This window comes from Gekko japonicus, unplaced genomic scaffold, assembly GCF_001447785.1.
Source record: "Gekko japonicus isolate JY-2015 unplaced genomic scaffold, Gekko_japonicus_V1.1 scaffold3630, whole genome shotgun sequence".
Taxonomy (NCBI): Eukaryota; Metazoa; Chordata; class Lepidosauria; order Squamata; family Gekkonidae; genus Gekko; species Gekko japonicus.
In genome coordinates, this window is record NW_015163719.1 from 72832 (window position 1) to 90320 (window position 17489).

Below are 17489 nucleotides of genomic sequence, written 5' to 3' on the forward strand. Positions count from 1 at the left end.
CTTCGGACAGCGCTGGCTCTTCGGCTTTGAAACGGAGATGAGCACCGCAACCCTAGAGTCGGATTCGACTGGCTTTCGAGCAAGGGAACCTTTACCTTTACCTTTAATGAAATAGTTAAAACAAGAACGAAATGAAAGACCGTTTCAGACCATTAGCGCTTCAGGGATCGGTTTATGTCCATGAATGACGTCAAGAAACCTTGCACGACGGAGGCTTTTCCGCCCGCATCTCCTCCCTTCTCCCCCTCTAATAACCCTCTTTAGACCGCCGCCAGCCGTAAAGATCATGTGGAGGGAGGGAGGGAAGTGGAACTACAACTCCCAGCAGCCCTTGCTGCCCTCGGCGCCGCCTGGGAAGCGCCGTGCTCCCCCCCCCCCCCCCCCCCCCCCTCCCCAGGGGGGGGGACCGAACGCTTCCGGCCGCCTTCCTCCGAGCATCATGCGGGAAGGCTTGCTGGGCTGGCCCGGAGCAGCTGCTAGGCCTGCCGGACACGCCTTGGTAGGTCGCCGCCGGGAGGGGAGGAGGAGGAGGCGACCCGCGGCCGTGCACGGAGCCCGGGGAGGAAGGAAGGAAGGCTGCGCGTCGGTCCTGCCTGGCGGGTGACGCCGGAGCTGGGAGCGGAGGCAGGGCTGAAGGAGGGCTGGGCGGCAGGGTGGGTTGGGAGTAGCATTACTATTACTATTGCTATTATTATTATTATTATTCATAGCATCCCCGCGCTCCCCAAGCGTTGCGGATCTGCAATGCGAAGGCGCAGTCTCGGGATCGCCCAGCACTGCGAGGGAGGGGGTTCGGCTTGGCATGCACAGAGTGCCTGGTTCGATCCCCGCCCGGTCGGAAGAGACAAGAGCGGCCAGGAGGAGACGGGAACGAGGGCCGCTGCCAGTCCCAGCAAGGCGATCCTGACCTTGCTAGACCGGTGGCCTGACTCGGGAGGAGGCAGCACGCTGCGTCCAAAGCCAGCGCTGTCCTCAATAGCCAAGAGGAAGTCGCGTCTTTGGAGAGTAGCCGCTTTCACACATGCCGGATAATGCACTTTTCAGTGCACTCTGCGAGTGGATTTTGCTGTGTGAAACGGCAAAACCCACTTGCAAGCAGTGTTCCCTCTAAGCTGAGTTAGCGTGAGCTGGCTCACAGTTTTTTAGCCTCTGGCTCACACATTCCGGTCTTAGCTCAGGAAGGATGGCTCCAGAGCAAACTAATTGATGCAGCAGCCAAATTGCTCGCTCACAACTTTAATGCCAGTAGCTCACAAAGAAGAATTTTTGCTCACAGGACTCCATAGCTTAGAGGGAACATTGCTTGCAAGTGATAGTGAAAGTGTATTGAAAGGGCATTATTCTGCACGAGTCAAAGTGGGCTATATCGTGAAGGGGGGGGGATCATTGTCTTGTAATCACAACAGACATATTCCAAGGCATATAATACACTGTCCCTGGCCCCACAGAAGGGTGTCTGCTTCTCCTGGCCCTAAGGATTCGAAGTGATGTAAAGAACAGTACCTCTGGTTTGCAGGCAGAAAGTCTCAGGCTCAATCCTCACCACCTCTGGTTAAAGGGGTCAAGTAGTAGAATACACGAAAGACCTCCCGTCTGAGACCCTGGAGAGCGGCCGCCAGCCAGAGCAGAGAGTGTGGATGAGTGTCCCCTCTAAGCTGAGTTGGTGTGAGCTCGCTCACAGTTTTTAAGCCTCCGGCTCACACAAATTTTTTTGTCTTCGCTCGGGAAGGGCGGGCCCCAGAGCAAACTCATTGATGCAGCCGCCAAATCACTCGCCCACAACTTTAATGCCAGCAGAGCTCACAAAGCAGATTTTTTGCTCACAGGACTCCGCAGCTTAGAGGGAGCGTTGCCGCTTGGAGTCCCCGCTGGGGAGTGAGGTGGGGCATAAACAAAGTAGATCGATAAACCCTGAAGCAGAAATCAGAAGGGCAGCCCCCGCCCCCAGCTTAGAGGGAGCATGGGTGCTGATCCTGGTAACAGCCGTTCCCAGCATCTGACAATCAAGAGTCCTTCTGCTCTGAACCCAGAAGTCTTATTCAGCTGTCATGGCTCACTGCCGGAACCCCTATAGCGCTGCCCAGCTGCCTTTCAGTTCTGGCCTGCCGTCCTGGCTGTAGTTTACGGCAGAGAGCTCTGCTGGTGCGCCCGGCGTGACGGCAAGACCTGCCCCAAGGAGCTTCCCTCGTTTGAGTGACACCAGGAGGATCTACTCATAGTTGAAGGGGGGGTGAGAATGGAGGCAAGAGTGAATCGTGGAAGCACCCGTGCCCAAGTCTCTCTCGCTTTTTTTTTCATGGTTTTTCTCAGAGAGGAGGCTAAGAGTTGTGTGACTGCACACCGTGACTCCTAGATCTTCATGACACGGCTTCACTTTTGATTCCAACTCTGACCTCCACCTTGCTGCCAAGACTCCTCTTGTTGTTCAGAGTAGCAGACTCCTAAATTTGTTGTTGTTCAAACCTGACTCCATTAAATTGGGATTTATAGTTCAGAAGTCATTCTTATCTATGGGAACAGATCTGATACTAAATTAGTATGTTACTATGTTATAACTATTGATGCATGATGACAACTTTGTTGGTTGATTAACTGGCTGGTTTGTAATGTTGGATTCTCAGAACTTTTGTATACTGTTTTTGCAGGCAGGGCTATTTTGGGGCAGGAACGCACAGGAACGGAGTTCCGGCTGGCTCCCAAGTTGGCCACGCCCAGCAGGAACTCATTAGCATAATAGGCCACACCCAACAGCAGGAACTCATTAGGATTGGCTACATTCGGGGTGTGTAGCCTAACATGCAAAGGAGTTCCTGCAACAAAAAAAGGCCCTGGGTTTTGACAACAAACAAGGTAAACAGAATAAGAAACAAAAGGTGGGTGTGGCTGGATGAGCACACTTCTGGTAACATGGGGGTGCGGCCTAATGTGCTAATGAGCTGTGCTGTCAGGAGTGTGGCCTAATATGCTAATGGGTTTCTGCTACTGGGTGTGGCCTATTATGCTAATGAGTTCCTGCTGGACTTTTTCTACAAAAAAGCCCTGTTTGCAGGTATTGTACATGTTATAAGTTACACTTGATCTTAATAAATATTTAAAAATTAAAAAAACCTCCTAGGTCTTATATGTGGGGGGGAGGGGCTTGGTGCTGGTGGCCTGAGTTCCTGAATGCCATCTTTGGGAGATAGATCCAGGTGGGGTAGCTGTGTTGGAAAAAACCTCCTAGATCTTATATGTGGGGGGAGGGACTTGGTGCTGGTGGCCTGAATTCCTGAATGCCATCTTTGAGAGATAGATCCAGGTGGGGTAGCCGTGTTGGTCTAAAGCAGCAGGACGAAGTCTGAGTCCAGTGGGCACCTTGAAGACCCAACAAAGTTGTATACAGTGAAACGGAGCCTCAGCCATTACTTACAGAGGGTGGGGTGTGGGTTGTTGTCAGGAAGAGCCATTTAGAGTCAAGGTGCATAAGTGGTGGGAGAGTAAAGCTGGGGCTGGATGTAAGAAAGATCTGTGAATAGCCATAAACTAGCATACAAATACAAGAATTAACAGACGTGGGTCAAAGGTAAAGGAATAGTCCCTGTGCAAAGAAGAAGCTAGAGATTGGATCTATGCCCCGCCCTTCACTTGGAGTCTCAGAGCTGCTCACAGTCTCCTTTCCCCTCCCCTTCTCCCAACAGACGCCCTGTGAGGTAGGTGGGGCTCTTTTGAGGACTGCCCTTGAGAGAACAGCTCCGAGAGAACTTGTGACTGACCCAAGGTCACACCAGCAGCTGCATGTGGAGGCATGGGGAATCAAACCCGGTCTCTGCATTCTTATATCCTTAGGAATGTACAGGTTGGACATTTACATTGGTGGGACCATGCTGCATGTTCATAGGCGAGTCAGCCCAGAAACCAGAGTTGGGTCCGTGACAGGCCGTCGGTGGCCACAGTCTCTCAGCCTTGTAAAGTGATGAGCTCCACACCCTCTGTTCCATCTGGTCCCCTCTGCCTAGGTGCTCTGCCCATTTAGCCCAGCGGGCACACTGTGGTGCGTTTGCTGGGTCATTATATTTCTTTCTGTTCCCCTTTCTGGTTTCCCAGCTCCACGGATCGTGCTTTTATGTATTCCGGGGTTAAAGTGCTTGAAAGTTGGCTCACCCTGTTGGCTTTAGTTTCCCGGAGAAAAGATTACTCAAGATGTTTGTTTCTTTTTTTCCCCCCCGCTCAATACAGGGCGCGATGGACTTGGTGGCAGGGATGGAAGTCGGGGCCGAAATCGAAGTGACCGAAGACGGGACCTTGGAGGAATTGCCTCTGCATTTGGTATGTGGGATGCCTGTGCTTAGAATCCCGTTTCCGCCTTTGTGGTGTGAGCCTCTCTTTGGACAGGGCTCCGCCACGGGGCTTATGGGGGAGTATAGTCTGTGGGGTAGAGAGTGAACCCTGGTGACCCAGGTGTCCGCTGTAAACCCATTCCCAGTTCCTGCAATTGACCCAAATCCTGTGTTTTAATAAGCTGGTTATCTATTAACCCGGAGGCTCGGGAGTGTGTATCAAGTATTGATAGAATCCGCTACATTTTCAATTATCCCCGTTTCCCAAATTAAATCGTGGGACTGGTGGGCACGCCCTGACCTGGATCGCCCGGGCTAGTCTGACCTCTTCAGATCTAGGAGGCTAGGCAACGTCAGCCCTGCTTAGGACTCGGATGGGAGACAACAGAGGAAATCCAGCTCATTCCAGGCGGTCAGCCGTCTTAGTCTGAAGCAGCGGAACCAACGTAGAGTCCAGCGGCACCTTTAAGACCAACAGAGGTTTATTCGAGGTATGAGCTTGAGTGTGCGCAGTGTGCACACTTTTTCAAATACATCGGAAAGGAAGGTAGAGTTCAAACTTATAGACAGAGGCCGAACGGCAGATTAACATATTAACATAATGAAGATGTTTTGAGATCTGCAAAGACAAAACTAAATAGCAAGCTAAGGTTATACGGTCAGCAGTTGTTTTCCTTTAATTAAGGGGGAAAGGACAGCAAAGCACTAAAGATGTCAAAGGAGGGGATAAATGTGTAAAGGCATCTTTTCTAATTGTGGGAAGAAAACTGAGAAAGGAAACATTCGTCTCCTCTTAGGTGTGGAGGTAACCAATGTTCCCTCTAAACTGTGGAGTCTTCTGAGCAAAAATTCTACTTTGTGAGCTACTGGCATTAAAGTTGTGAGCAAGGAATTTGGCCACTGCATCAATTAGTTTGCTCTGGAGCCCTCCTTCCTGAGCTAAGACAAAAATGTGTGAGCCGGAGGCTAAAAAACTGTGAGCTAGCTCACACTAACTCAGCTTAGAGGGAACACTGGAGGTAACAGCATTTCTCTCTCTCTCTCTTTTTTGAGGTGGGTGCCGTGGTATGTCGGCAATCCTTCCGATATCGCTTGCATTACATTCAGTATTCTAATGTCCTGTTCTGAAAAAGAAATACACTAATGTATTCCAATGTATTTGGGGAAAGTGTGCATGCACATGAACGCTCCTACCGTGAATAAACCTTTGTTGGTCTTAGAGGAAATCGAGGGTTGGTACGCAGACGCAGGCGACGGCAAACGTCTGGGGTTGCCATAAGTAGGCTGCGACCGGACGGTACCTCTGGCGCTTTTCCAAACTTGTTTTTAACAGCTGCAACATAGCACTTAAACTTTTCAAGTACTTGATCTTTACTTTTAAGTAGGTATGTAAAGACATAGCTGGATTTTGCTTCCATAAAACTGACAAAATATTTGCTGCTTCCAGCGGACTCTTATTGGACCAACAAGATCTGAGTACACAGTCTCTAGAAACTTTGTATTTTGTTCAGCAGATTTGCCCTTGTAGCTAGGAGCTGTGCCTTTTGCTTTAAAGCAGGTTTCACAACCATTTTTCATAGCATCACACTCAAAAGCATTAATATTACAGTCCTTCAAGAGCTTTTGTACACTTTGCACATTTCTCTGAGCCACCAGTAGCAGGCGTGGATCTCAGGGTACACGTTTCAGCTCAGCAGTGAACTCAGGGGAACGGCCTGGCAGTCTGTCATGCAAGAATGATGCTGATCTACCTTGTACAATCATTTCGAGCATCATTGAGAATGAGGAATATGACACTGAGCGAATGCTATAGGATGACTGGGTGGCGCTTGGCTGTATACAGCTCTCTGCCGTCCTTCGCCGCGACGTTCAGGGTGACACCGAAGTTTAACTCCACGAATGTGGAGCGGCTGTCGAGAATGCCCATCTGCAGACCGTGGGTGTTCAAGCAAGATGTTGTTGTTGTTCATTAAATTTATGAATCGCCCAGCCCTGCAAGTGGGCTCTGAGTGATTTACAACCTTGAAAGCCGTTAAAATGTAATCGGCATAAAATTATCACAACCAGTGTTCCCTCTAAGCCGAGTTAGTGTGAGCTAGCTCACAGTTTTTTAGCCTCCAGCTCACACATTTTTGTCTGAGCTCAGGAAAGAGGGCTCCAGAGCAAACTAATTTATGCAGTAGCCAAATCGCTCGCGCACAGCTTTAATGCCAGCAGCTCACAAAGTAGGATTTTTGCTCACAAGACACCGCAGCTTAGAGGGAACCTTGATCACAACGCACTAATAAATCAACCAGTCTGGACGGCGACATCAAACCCTTTTGCCGGCTGCAGTGCCGGCAGGAAAGGGGATGTGGGGGCCGAAGGAAGGGGGGGTGCCGGTCATAACCGTTTCTGCCCTCAACTAAAACACAATATTCACATGTACTTATAGCTAAATATATTTGCTTTTTATACAAAGCATCAACTCCAGTGTATTGTAAACGCTTTCAAACGACAGCATCACATTTCAAACACTTTCAAGCTAAGTTATATAACACGAAGAGTCCAACTGTCTTCTTCCTGATGGAGGATAGATACCAATGTACAGTTATTTGCACCGAACAATGCAGCAACCTATCGTACATTTCCCAAGTGACGATCCATCAGGTAGAGCTAGCAGGCAGCTTGTATTTCTCACGGTGATGATGCAGCTTAGCAAGCAAGCCTAGTAGATGTATTTTCCCATGAGGTGATTCAGCTAGCCAGCAGGCCTAGCAACACGCCTCCCGGGAATAACCTGCGTGTTTCGAACAAATCTTCTTCGGGCATAAATTTTCCTGGAACCACAGCTCCTGAATTTACCCATGCATGAGTCAAACAATGTAAACATAACCGTTGCTGCCCTCAACTAAAAGCCTGGCGGAGCATCTCTGCCTCACAGGCCCTGCGGAATTGCATGAGATCCCGCCGGGCCCTGATGTCGTTCGGCAGAGAGTTCCACGAGGTCGGGGCCAGGACCGAAAAGGCCCCGGGCGTGGTCGAGGACGGCCAGACCCTCCCTGTTTTTGGTTGACTTCAGAGATATTGGGGGGCGGGGGTTGTTTGTTTCGGCCCTTTCAGTGCTTTAAAGATATGCCCACTCTGTGCCCCAGTTTTGTGACCCCCCTGCCCCCCCAACCAATGTTCCCTCTAAGCTGTGGAGTCTTGTGAGCAAAAAGTCTACTTTGTGAGCTACTGGCATTGAAGTTGTGAGCCAGTGTTTTGGCCGCTGCATAAATTAGCTTGCTCTGGAGCCCTCCTTCCTGAGCGAAGACAAAAATGTGTGAGCCGGAGGCTAAAAAACTGTGAGCTAGCTCACACTAACTCAGCTTAGAGGGAACACTGCCCCCAACATATCTTTTCATGTACTTATTCATAACCATGACCTGGCTGGTCTGAGCTCGTCAGGTCTCAGAAGCTATGCAGGGTCGGCCCTGGTCAGTATTTGGAAGGGAGACTACCGAGGAAGTCCAAGGTTGCTGCGCAGAGGTCGGCAACGGCAAACCACCTCTGTTTGTCTCTTGCCTTGAAAGCTCTACGGGGGGTCACCATAAATCCGCTGTGACTTGACAACCCGTTCCTCCACTACCACTTTTACATGATTTATTTACTTGGTAGAGTTTCTCCCTGCTCCTGCAAGTCATGTTTGCGGGTGGCCTGTGCAGGTCACTGATGAACGACTTGTACGCAATATATCTGGCATGTGCAGCCTAGGCCGGGGGTGTCGAACTCATTTGTTAGGAGGGCCGGATCTGACATAAATGAGACCTTGTTGGGCCGGGCCGTGTGTGTCATAAAATGTAACGCCAGGTAGTGGAGATAGAAACTTTATCAAGGACACAAACACAAAGTGGTGGGTTTTCTTACTTAAAATAAAAACATGCTCAAAACAGTAGCACTCTCGCAACGTTTTGTTTATTTAACGGTCTGATAACTGACACCTCTTGCTCTGAATGATTGCATCAAACTGTCTGTGTTGTTGCAATCCTGAGTATGCTGTTCAGGTGTGTATCTGGAAGCTGCAAACCTACGATGATGCAAGAGCAGCAGAACCGGAAGAAGCAGCAGAAGACAGCCAGTTCCACTGCGGGCCCTCCGGGGGCATGATCCGGCCCCCGGGCAGCATGTTTGACACCCCTGGCCTAGGCTATTAGGAAACCTCTCCAGCAGCCTCTCTGGCTTTCTGGAAAGCATCTACAGTCTGCTTTTCTATTACAAAACAGAGGTGAGGTCAGGTGTTGCCCACACCCTTTCTGAGCATGTATTTACAACCATGAGCAAAGTTCCCTCTAAGCTGTGGAGTTTTGTGAGCAAAAATCCTACTCTGTAAGCTACTGGCATTAAAGTTGTGTGCGAGCGATTTAGCTACTGCATAAATTAGTGTGCTCTGGAGCCCTCCTTCCTGAGCGAAGACAAAAATCTGTGAGCTGGAGGCTAAAAAACTGTGAGCCATCTCACACTAACTTAGCTTAGAGGGAACACTAACCATGAGGGCTAGAAACTTGCAAAAGACGTATGGCTGAAGTTCTTGTGGTGCTCCGTTACGCTCTGGGTGCCACATTCTCGCCCCTTCTGTTCCGTGCGTGGATGGGCTCGCAGCCGGTGCTCTTTGTCCTTCCTGGTTGCTAACGGCTCTCTTTTCTCCTTCGCCCCCCAGGAAAACGCCAAGAACTGCCTCTCCTGGGAATCCCTGGATATGTCGAGCAGCGACGACGACGGGGAGGCGTACTTGACCTTCTGCCTGCCGGTGAGGCGCCCTCCCCGGCCCGTGCCGCGGCTCCCGGCCCAGCGGCCACCAGCCTCTCCCTCCCCCGTTCAGCGGGTCCCGCCCTTGTACCCCTGCCCGGTGCGCCCAGCTGCCCCTCCTTCCCCCGTGATTCCGGCCTTTGAGGCCTACCAGTGCCAGAAGTGCCTCCAGGTGTTTATGGAAGAGTGGCACTACGCCCAGCACCTGCAAGACCACATCCAAGAAGAGGCGGCCCAGCGAGCGGCCGCCCCGCAGGCGCGCGCCCGGCCCCACTCCCCGCCCCGCAAGCTGCGCTGCCTGGAGTGCGGCAAGCGGTTCCTGCACCCGCAGCATTTTGCGCGGCACACCAAGTGGCACCTGAGGCTGGTGCGCAAGGGCATCAGGGTCTGCCGCAAGAAGGGCGGGCGGCGCTCGTCCCAGGTGTCCTACGTTTACAAGCCCCTCGGCACCGTGGCCGGCAACCAGCTGGGAGCGAAGGACGGCCCGGGCCTTCCGGGTGCCCAGGATAACTCGAGGCAAGGGAAGAGTCTCCAGGCACCCAAGAACCAGAGGGCCGGCAAGCGGAAGGGCATCCGGCACCCAAAAAGTGTGCCCCCCGAGGCCTCGCGAGACATGGGGCTGCTGATCCCCGGCTACCCGGAAAATTCCATGACCATCCTGGACGGCGAGGTCGGCGTCAGCATTCTCCACCCGTGGCAGAAGAAGCAGGAGGCTGTCTTGGAGGGGCAGGTGGTGGGAGGCCTCTTCCAGCCGGCGGTCATCAACGCCGAAAACCAGATCATCATCTTGGACGAGGAGGAGGCCGGAGCCAGGCCGGAGCAGCACTACGCCGAGGTACAGGCCACCCTGTTTGACAACCAGGCGAGCGCCGTGAGGCCTCTCTTCTTCCGAGCGGAGGAGCAGGCCCCCGTCTTGGACACTCAGGTGAACGTGGGCTCTCTTCAGTTGGGAGGGGGCAAGGAGCCGGCCGCCGTCACGTCCGGGTGGGTGGGCCAGAGCCCTTGCACCCTCTTCAGGACCGTGCTCCTGCAGGCGGATGAGCAGGCGGCCATCTTGGACGGCCAGGGGGAGTCCAGCCCCCTCCAGCAGGTGATCATTAAGACATCGGAGGTCTCGCCCACTCTGCTCGTGGACGCGGAGCCTCACTTCTCCTCGCTGGACTCGGCAACCCTCCAGTTTGTCCCCGTGCACTCTGAGCCTCAGTTCATCACCATCCCCTACGGCAACTCGCTGACGGTGGATCATACGGATACGGCGGAGGAAGCGGAGAAGGCTTGGGAGTCTCAGGCCACAGCTTTCCAGTTCCCGGGCTACCTGCCGAACGTGTGCCAGCAAAATAAGCAGCCATCCCCTACTGCGACCTCTTGTCCTTCGCCCAAGGGTTCCTTGGTGGTTCGTTTGGTACCTTGTGCCTCTGGGGAGCACCCGGAGGTCTTAGACCTGGAGTACGACACGGGAGGGGGCATTCCGGTAGCCTCCGAGCCGTGGGAGGCCAGCATCGGGACCGGGCAGGAGACTTATACTACCGAGGAGGCAGTAGAGGATAATTTCATCATTGTGGAGGTGGAGGCCGATTCCTGTGAACATGGCCTGGCTGCGGAGCGCACCCACGACAGGCCACGAGGGCAGGCCCTCCGCAGGATTATCCAGGCCGCCAACCAGAACCACGTCCGGCGCTTCAAGTGTCCGGACTGCGGCGTACGCTACGGCCGGATGTCACAGCTCCGCTCCCACCAGAGGGGGCCAAAGCGCCGAGGGCGGCGCTACCTGTGCGAATGCGGCGCTTCCTTCCGGGGTCTGCTTCATCTCCTGAGGCACCAGCTCCTGCACCTGGATGAAGCCCTTTTTATCTGCGCCACCTGCGGGAAGTCCCTCAAAGGACACAAAGGCCTGGCCCGGCACGGCACCTGCCATCCCGGCACGGCCCGTTTTGGCTGCACCTGTGGCATCAGCTTCCAGCGCTTGTCCCGTTATCTCTGGCACCATGTGAAGAGCCAGCGGCCTGGCCTGAGGGTTTACACCCTCTCAGGCTTCCTCTCCTCAGGCTGAGCTGCCAGAGACTGACAGAAGGAGGGAGAATATGGAGCTTCTCCCTTGTAAGTCTGAGGAGAGAATATGGAGCTTCTCACTTGAAAGTCTGAGGGGGGAATGTGGAGCTTCTTACTTGGAATTCTGAGAGGAGAATATGGAGTTTCTCCTTTGGAAGTCTGAGGGGAGAATATAGAGCTTCTCCCCTGGAAGTCTGAGGGCAGAATATGGAGTTCTCCCCTGGAAGTCTGGGAGGAGAATATGGAGCTTCTCCCTTGGAAGTCTGAGGGGAGAATGCGGAGCTCCTCGCTTGGAAGTCTGAGGGGAGAATGTGGAGCTCCTCACTTGGAAGTCTATGGGGAGAATGTGGAGCTTCTCCCCTGGAAGTCTGAGGGGAGAATGTGAAGCTTCTCTCCTGGAAGTCTGAGGGGAGAATGTGGAGCTTCTCCTCTGGAAGTCTGAGGGGAGAATGTGGAGTTTCTCCCCTGGGAGTCTGAGGGGAGAATGTGGAGCTTCTCACTTGGAAGTCCGAGTGGAGAATGTGAAGCTTCTCAGTCAGAGGTCTAGTTCAGAGACGGAGATAACTCTGGGGTGTGAGGCCTTTTATTTTTCCTTCGAAGGGACATTCGGCAAAAATGGTTTACTAGTTTTGGATGCGAAACCGATTTCTCTTGGGATGTATGTCTTCAGTTTTTTGTTATTTTGGCAGTGTAATTATGATGGATGGTAATTAAAGAACAGAGATCCAGACTCCTTCACTCCTTGCTTGCCTCCGACAAACGCTTTTCGGGACAGGAAACCAAAGGGCATTCCTCCGCAGAGGTCTAGGGGAAGTCTGTGTTCCGTGGTCTGTGTTTGGTCACACGAAAAACGAACCCTGCAAAGTATCTCAGTGCAAATTACTCAGAAAGGGATTGGTTTCTTTTCTACTGTTCCTGCAGTGTCTGAAACAGAGAAGGTGTGGTCACCTCAGCTCTCTTTCTAGCTGGCTCGTGTGGCTGAGAGATATGCTGGATGGCCAATATCCGCAAGGGAAGCTTTTTCCCGCTTCCCCAATGTCAGGAACAGCTTCACTTGATTTTTCCCCCCTGGGTACAGCTTCTTCATGCCGGAGAGTCTTTGCCTGGGGGGGGGGGGGGGGGGGAAATTTTTTTTTTTTTTTTTTTTTTTCTATCCCCAAGCTGCGTGTGATTGGTTTACTCAGAGAGCCAACAGTTAGAGTGTGGGAACAGAACCTGGGGCAACGGGATTGGAATTCCCACTCTTGTCATGAGAGCTTGCCAGGTGACCCCGGGCCCGTCACAGTTTCTCTGCCTAACCTACCTCACAAGGTAGTTGTTGGGGGAGAGTGGAAGAGGGGGAAAACACCGATAAGCCATTTTGCCTCCAGTGTAGGGAGAATAACGCAGTATAAATAACATAGAGCGAGGGCATCCCAGAGAGAACACAGAGGCGTTCTGCGATGAAGAGAGAAGAGATTGGATTTATACCCCGCCCTTCACTCAGAGTCTCAGAGCAGCTTGCAATCTCCTTTCCCTCCCCCTCCCCACAACAGACACCCTGGGAGGTAGGCAGGGCTGAGAGAGCTCTTTGAAAGACGGCTCTTGAGGGAACAGCTCTGAGAGAACTTGTGACTGCCCAAGATCACGCCAGCAGCTGCATGTGGAGTGGGGAATCAAACCCGGTTCTCCCAGATCAGAGTCCGCGCTCCTAACCACTACGCCAAACTGGTGTGAGAGATGAGGCGGAGGGGAATCTGGTTGGCTGAAGTTTGGGTACAGGCTCCGTAGATCCTGGTGCTCGTTTCCTCAAGTAACATAACAGTTTCCTGGAACAAATGAAGGGGAAAGCTGTTTTTTTTTTTGTCCCCCTACATGCTTGCCTGGTTCAGAGATGTGGCGCCTCTATACATAGAAGCGTAGAGCTGGAAGGGATCCCAGGGGGCATCTAGTCCAACCCCCTCCACAATGCTGGAAATTAAGAACATAAGGGATGCCAATGTTGGATCAGGCCAAAGGCCCATCCAGTACCACACTCTGTATCACACAGTGGCCAGAAATACCATGTGCCATCAGGAGGTCCACCAGTGGGGCCAGGACATTAGAAGCCCTCCCACTGTTGACCCCCCCCCAAGCACCAAGAAGACAGAGCATCACTTGCCCCAGAGCCCCTAGCTATACCTTGTGGCTAATAGCCACTGATGGACCTCTGCTCCATATGCTTATCTAATTCCCTTTTGAAGCTGTCCATGCTTGTAGCACCCACCACTTCCTGTGGCAGTGAATTCCATGTGTTAATCACTCTTTGGGTGAAGAAGTACTTCCTTTTATCCGTTCTAACCTGACCGCTCTGCAGTTTCATGGAGTGCCCACGAGTTCTTGTATTGTGAGAAAGGGAGAAAAGTACCTCTTTCTTTACCTGCTCTTTCCCATGCATAATCTTATAAACCTCGATCATGTCACCCCTCAGTCGTCTTTTCTCCAAGCTAAAGAGCCCTAAGCGCTTTAACCTTTCCTCATAGGGAAAGTGTTCCAACCCTTTTATCATTTGAGTTGCTCTTTTCTGCACTTTTTCCAAAGCTATAATATCCTTTTTAAGGTGTGGTGACCAGAACTGTACACAGTATTCCAAATGAGGTCGCACCATTGATTTATATAGGGGCATTATGATGTTGGCTGATCTGTTTCCAATACCCTTCCTCATAATCCCCAGCATAGCATTGGCACAGCTACAGGGTAATTCACAGCGACTCTCCCAGTGATCCCTGCTCTGTGCCCACAAGAAGGCAAAAAAGTCCCTGGGTCGCTCTGTCCTGGAGGAAGATTCCTTCCTGAACCTAAAGTGGTGATCGACGTTACCCTGGGGGCACGTAAGTGGCTCATCCCTCCCTGCCCCAATCTCCCTAAATTCACAGAATCAGCATTGCTGCCATTTGGCCATCTAGCCTCTGTCTAAAAACCTCCAGAGGTTGCATTTAATTACTACGGGCAATAATCCTCAGTGTGTTCTGAGGAAATACTCGCTGGGGGGCAGCCAGTGAGGGAGACCCTTTTTCTATGTGTCTCTGCCCACTCCCAAGTGACAACCCGTCCGTGTGACATTTGGAAGGGCCGTGATGTGTCCCGTCCTCGAGAGCAAGCAGGGGCAGACGTTCGCACCGGGCGCCCCGTTCTGACTTCCTCACCCGACTTACGATAACCCGGACATCATTCCCTCCAAAATGCATTTATTGAGCTGGGTTTTATTTTCCCGTCGAGAGGGCCGGGGTTCCAAGGTGTTTGTTCTTTTGCCCTCACAACAGCCCTGTGAGGTAGGTCTGGGAGCATTGCAGAGTTAGTGAAGACATGCGTTTCTAAAGAGCGGAATCGGCATCCTTCGCAGCAGGGCCACGAGCAGGTGTCGTCCCCCCCCCTTGGGCATTGAGACAGTTCCCACCCAGGAAACCACGGCATTCTCTGCTTGGCACTGATGGGCAGTTGCCAGCTGTGACGAGGATTTATTGTCACTGCCGCCGCCCACAGCCCGGATGGCTCTAAAAACGCCATTCCTGAGCAATGTTCCCTCTAAGCTGAGTTAGTGTCACCGTTTTTTAGCCCCCGGCTCACACCTTTTTGTCTTAGCTCAGGAAGAAGAGGAGATTGGATTTATACCCCGCCCTTCACTTGGAGTCTCAGAGCGGCTTACAAACTCCTTTCCCTCCCCCTCCCCACAACAGACACCCTGTGAGGTGGGTGGGGCTGAGAGAACTCTGAGACAAACTGCTCTTTTTTCAAGGACAGCTGTGCCAGAGCTTGTGACTGACCCAAGGTCACATCGGCAGGTGCAAGTGGAGGAGTGGGGAATCAAACCCGGTTCTCCCAGATTAGAGTCCGCGCACTTAACCACTATACCAAACTGGCTCTCCAGGGATGGCTCCAGAGCAAACCAATGTACACAATAGGCAAACTGCTTGGTCACAACTTTAACGCCGGCAGCTCACAAAGTAGAATTTTTGCTCGTAAGGCTCCACACTTTAGAGGGAGCCTTGTTCCCAAAGTCTGCCGCAGACTGACTCTTGCCTGGCCAAAGGGTTGCTCACCTGCCGCAGCCGTTGCAGGACTCTGGCTGTTGACTGCAGCGTTCCCTGAGGGGAGTGGAGCAACCCTTGGAGGTGTTTTATCACAGAATCATTTCCAGGAGTTTTAGAACTTGGGGTCCTGCACAGAACCCTCCCCCCCCGGGGTACACCAGCCCACAGCGTGAGAACTTTAGACGTTTCGGTCTCGGGTGCTCTTTTATCGCCACCCAATTGCTCTGTACGTACAACAGAACATTTAAGGCACGTTGTTCCAACCCGTGCATCATTTGCTTAAGTTCGGGCTGGCCAGTCTTTATTGAGACCAGAGTTACTGGTCCACAGATTTAAGTCCACAGATTTAAGGCACGTTGTTCCAACCCGTGCATCATTTGCTTAAGTTCGGGCTGGCCAGTATTTATTGAGACCAGAGTTACTAGCCCACAGATTTTCATCTGCCCAACCTTTGCGTGTCCAGGGTAATAATTCGTGCAGCATCGGTTGGCTTTGAATCATTTTTAAAGACCTGTGCCTGGCCTGGCCTCGTCAGCCGGGACACACGAGGTTCCGTGTCTGGTCGCCTAGAGACAACCGTTACTCGCCCCCGGTGACTAGGCTACTGGTTGCCTGTAAGCCTGGATTTAGGCCTCTCCCCCACCATCCCATGGGAGGTGTGCAACAAGCTGCTAGTTGCTTCCTGCGTCTTCAGATCCTATCTTTGGATCCAACGCAGGGTGCCTTTCATCGGCTATTATTTCCTGCCTCTCCCATAACTCTTTTTTTAAAATAATCGAAGGGTCCCTATCCTGTTGGGGAAAGCAGATGTTTCATCTTCTGATCTGCACCCAGGATGTTCCTTGTAAGACGCCTCCCATCTTTTCACGTTCATTCCAAGGCTTCTCCTGTCCTTTTCGATAAGGCGGTATTGGCAGTAACAGCATTTCAAGTTATTTGGTACAAAGCCTGTAGTGATGCACCTCTGCCACAAGGTGGCAGCACAGTCCATTCATTTCCCTACCACCGGTCTACCATGAAGTCCAGCATAAAAAGAGGTTTTTAAAGTCTTTTGGCCTGAGGCTTCCTTGTTGGGTGGATGGTCCAAAATCTTTTGAGATGAAAAATGATCTCGGTCGACAGCTGGAAAGGAAAAGAAGACCAAAGTCACACTGATGCAGTATAGCTGGTTTTTAGAAGAAGAGTTGGTTTTTATACCCTGCCCTCCACTACCCGAAGGAGTCTCAGACCGGCTTGCAATCTCCTTTCCCTTCCCCTCCCCACAACAGACACCTTGTGAGGTCGGTGGGGCTGAGAGAGCTCTTTTGAGAACTGCTCTGGAGAGAACAGCTCTGAGAGAACGTGTGACTGATCCAAGGTCACCCAACTGGCTGCATGCGGAGGAGTGGGGAATCAAACCTGGTTCTCCCAGATCCGAGTCCGCTGCTCTTAATCACTACACCAAACTGGCTCTCATTTTCACAAGCACCGATTTAGCTAGCAGGCAGCCTTGGATAAATCCACCACCCCATACTTTTATCCTCCCCTGCTGGCTTGGATAGATTTTAGTCAAGGTGCTGGTGAAATATTTCCCCCACCCACCCATGTAAAAGGTTTCATAGGAGATGGGTGCGGAGAATTCCCTTTTTATGTGTATGCCATTCCGGGTAGATCTGTTAGTTTCAGAGGGTGGGAGAGGGGTTGCAAAGACGGGCCTGGGGATGCAAAGGCAACAGTGCAGAATGTAATATCAGTCTGTTAACTCTGCAGTCTGGATAGGTTTGAGAATCTGTGCCCTGTAGCGGAGAGATGCGGCACCAGCTAGTGGTGAGGATGGTGCTGGAGGTTGGCACGAACAGGCAGGGCGAGTGTCAACAATACACTTTGGGCACCCTGACCCGGATAGCCCAGGCAAGCCCGCTCTGGTCAGATCTCGGAAGTTAAGTGGGGCTGAACCTGGCAAGTATTTGTATGGGAGACCTCCAGAGAATACCAGGGCTGGGACTCCGGAGGCAGAGGCAGGCATATTGGGCAACACACCCCTAATGTAGCCAGTCCCCCAAGAGCTTACAGTGGCGCCTGTAAGAAGAGCTCTGTAAGCTCTTGGAGGATTGGCTACATTCGAGGTGTGTCGCCTAATAGGCAAAGGAGTCCCCGCTACAAAAAGAGCTCAGGTTGTAACACAGGAAGAGGAAGAAGAGATTGGATTTATACCCGCACTCCACTACCCAAAAAGAGTCTCCGAGCGGCTTACAATCTCCTTTCCCTTCCTCTCCCCACAACAGACACCCTGTGAGGTAGGCTGGGGCCGAGGGAGCTCTTTCAAGAA

At 52.1% G+C, this 17489-nt stretch overlaps 1 protein-coding gene and 1 long non-coding RNA gene across 2 annotated transcripts in view; one reads left to right on the top strand and one right to left on the bottom strand.

Annotated features, from left to right (window-relative positions):
• The first annotated feature begins 445 nt into the window (after positions 1 to 445).
• Positions 446 to 9128, top strand: LOC107107557. The gene is made up of 3 exons (XR_001482397.1): positions 446 to 499; positions 4216 to 4305; positions 8995 to 9128. It is a non-coding gene; the product is annotated as an uncharacterized LOC107107557 (long non-coding RNA).
• A 7113-nt stretch (positions 9129 to 16241) lies between these two features.
• The window catches only part of KCNN4 (potassium channel, calcium activated intermediate/small conductance subfamily N alpha, member 4), a 32993-nt gene continuing 31745 nt past the window's right edge, over positions 16242 to 17489 (bottom strand). The window contains exon 8 of the mRNA XM_015407863.1: positions 16242 to 16303. The gene's annotated coding sequence lies outside the window, so the exon portion shown is untranslated. The remainder of the gene's footprint in view (positions 16304 to 17489) is intronic.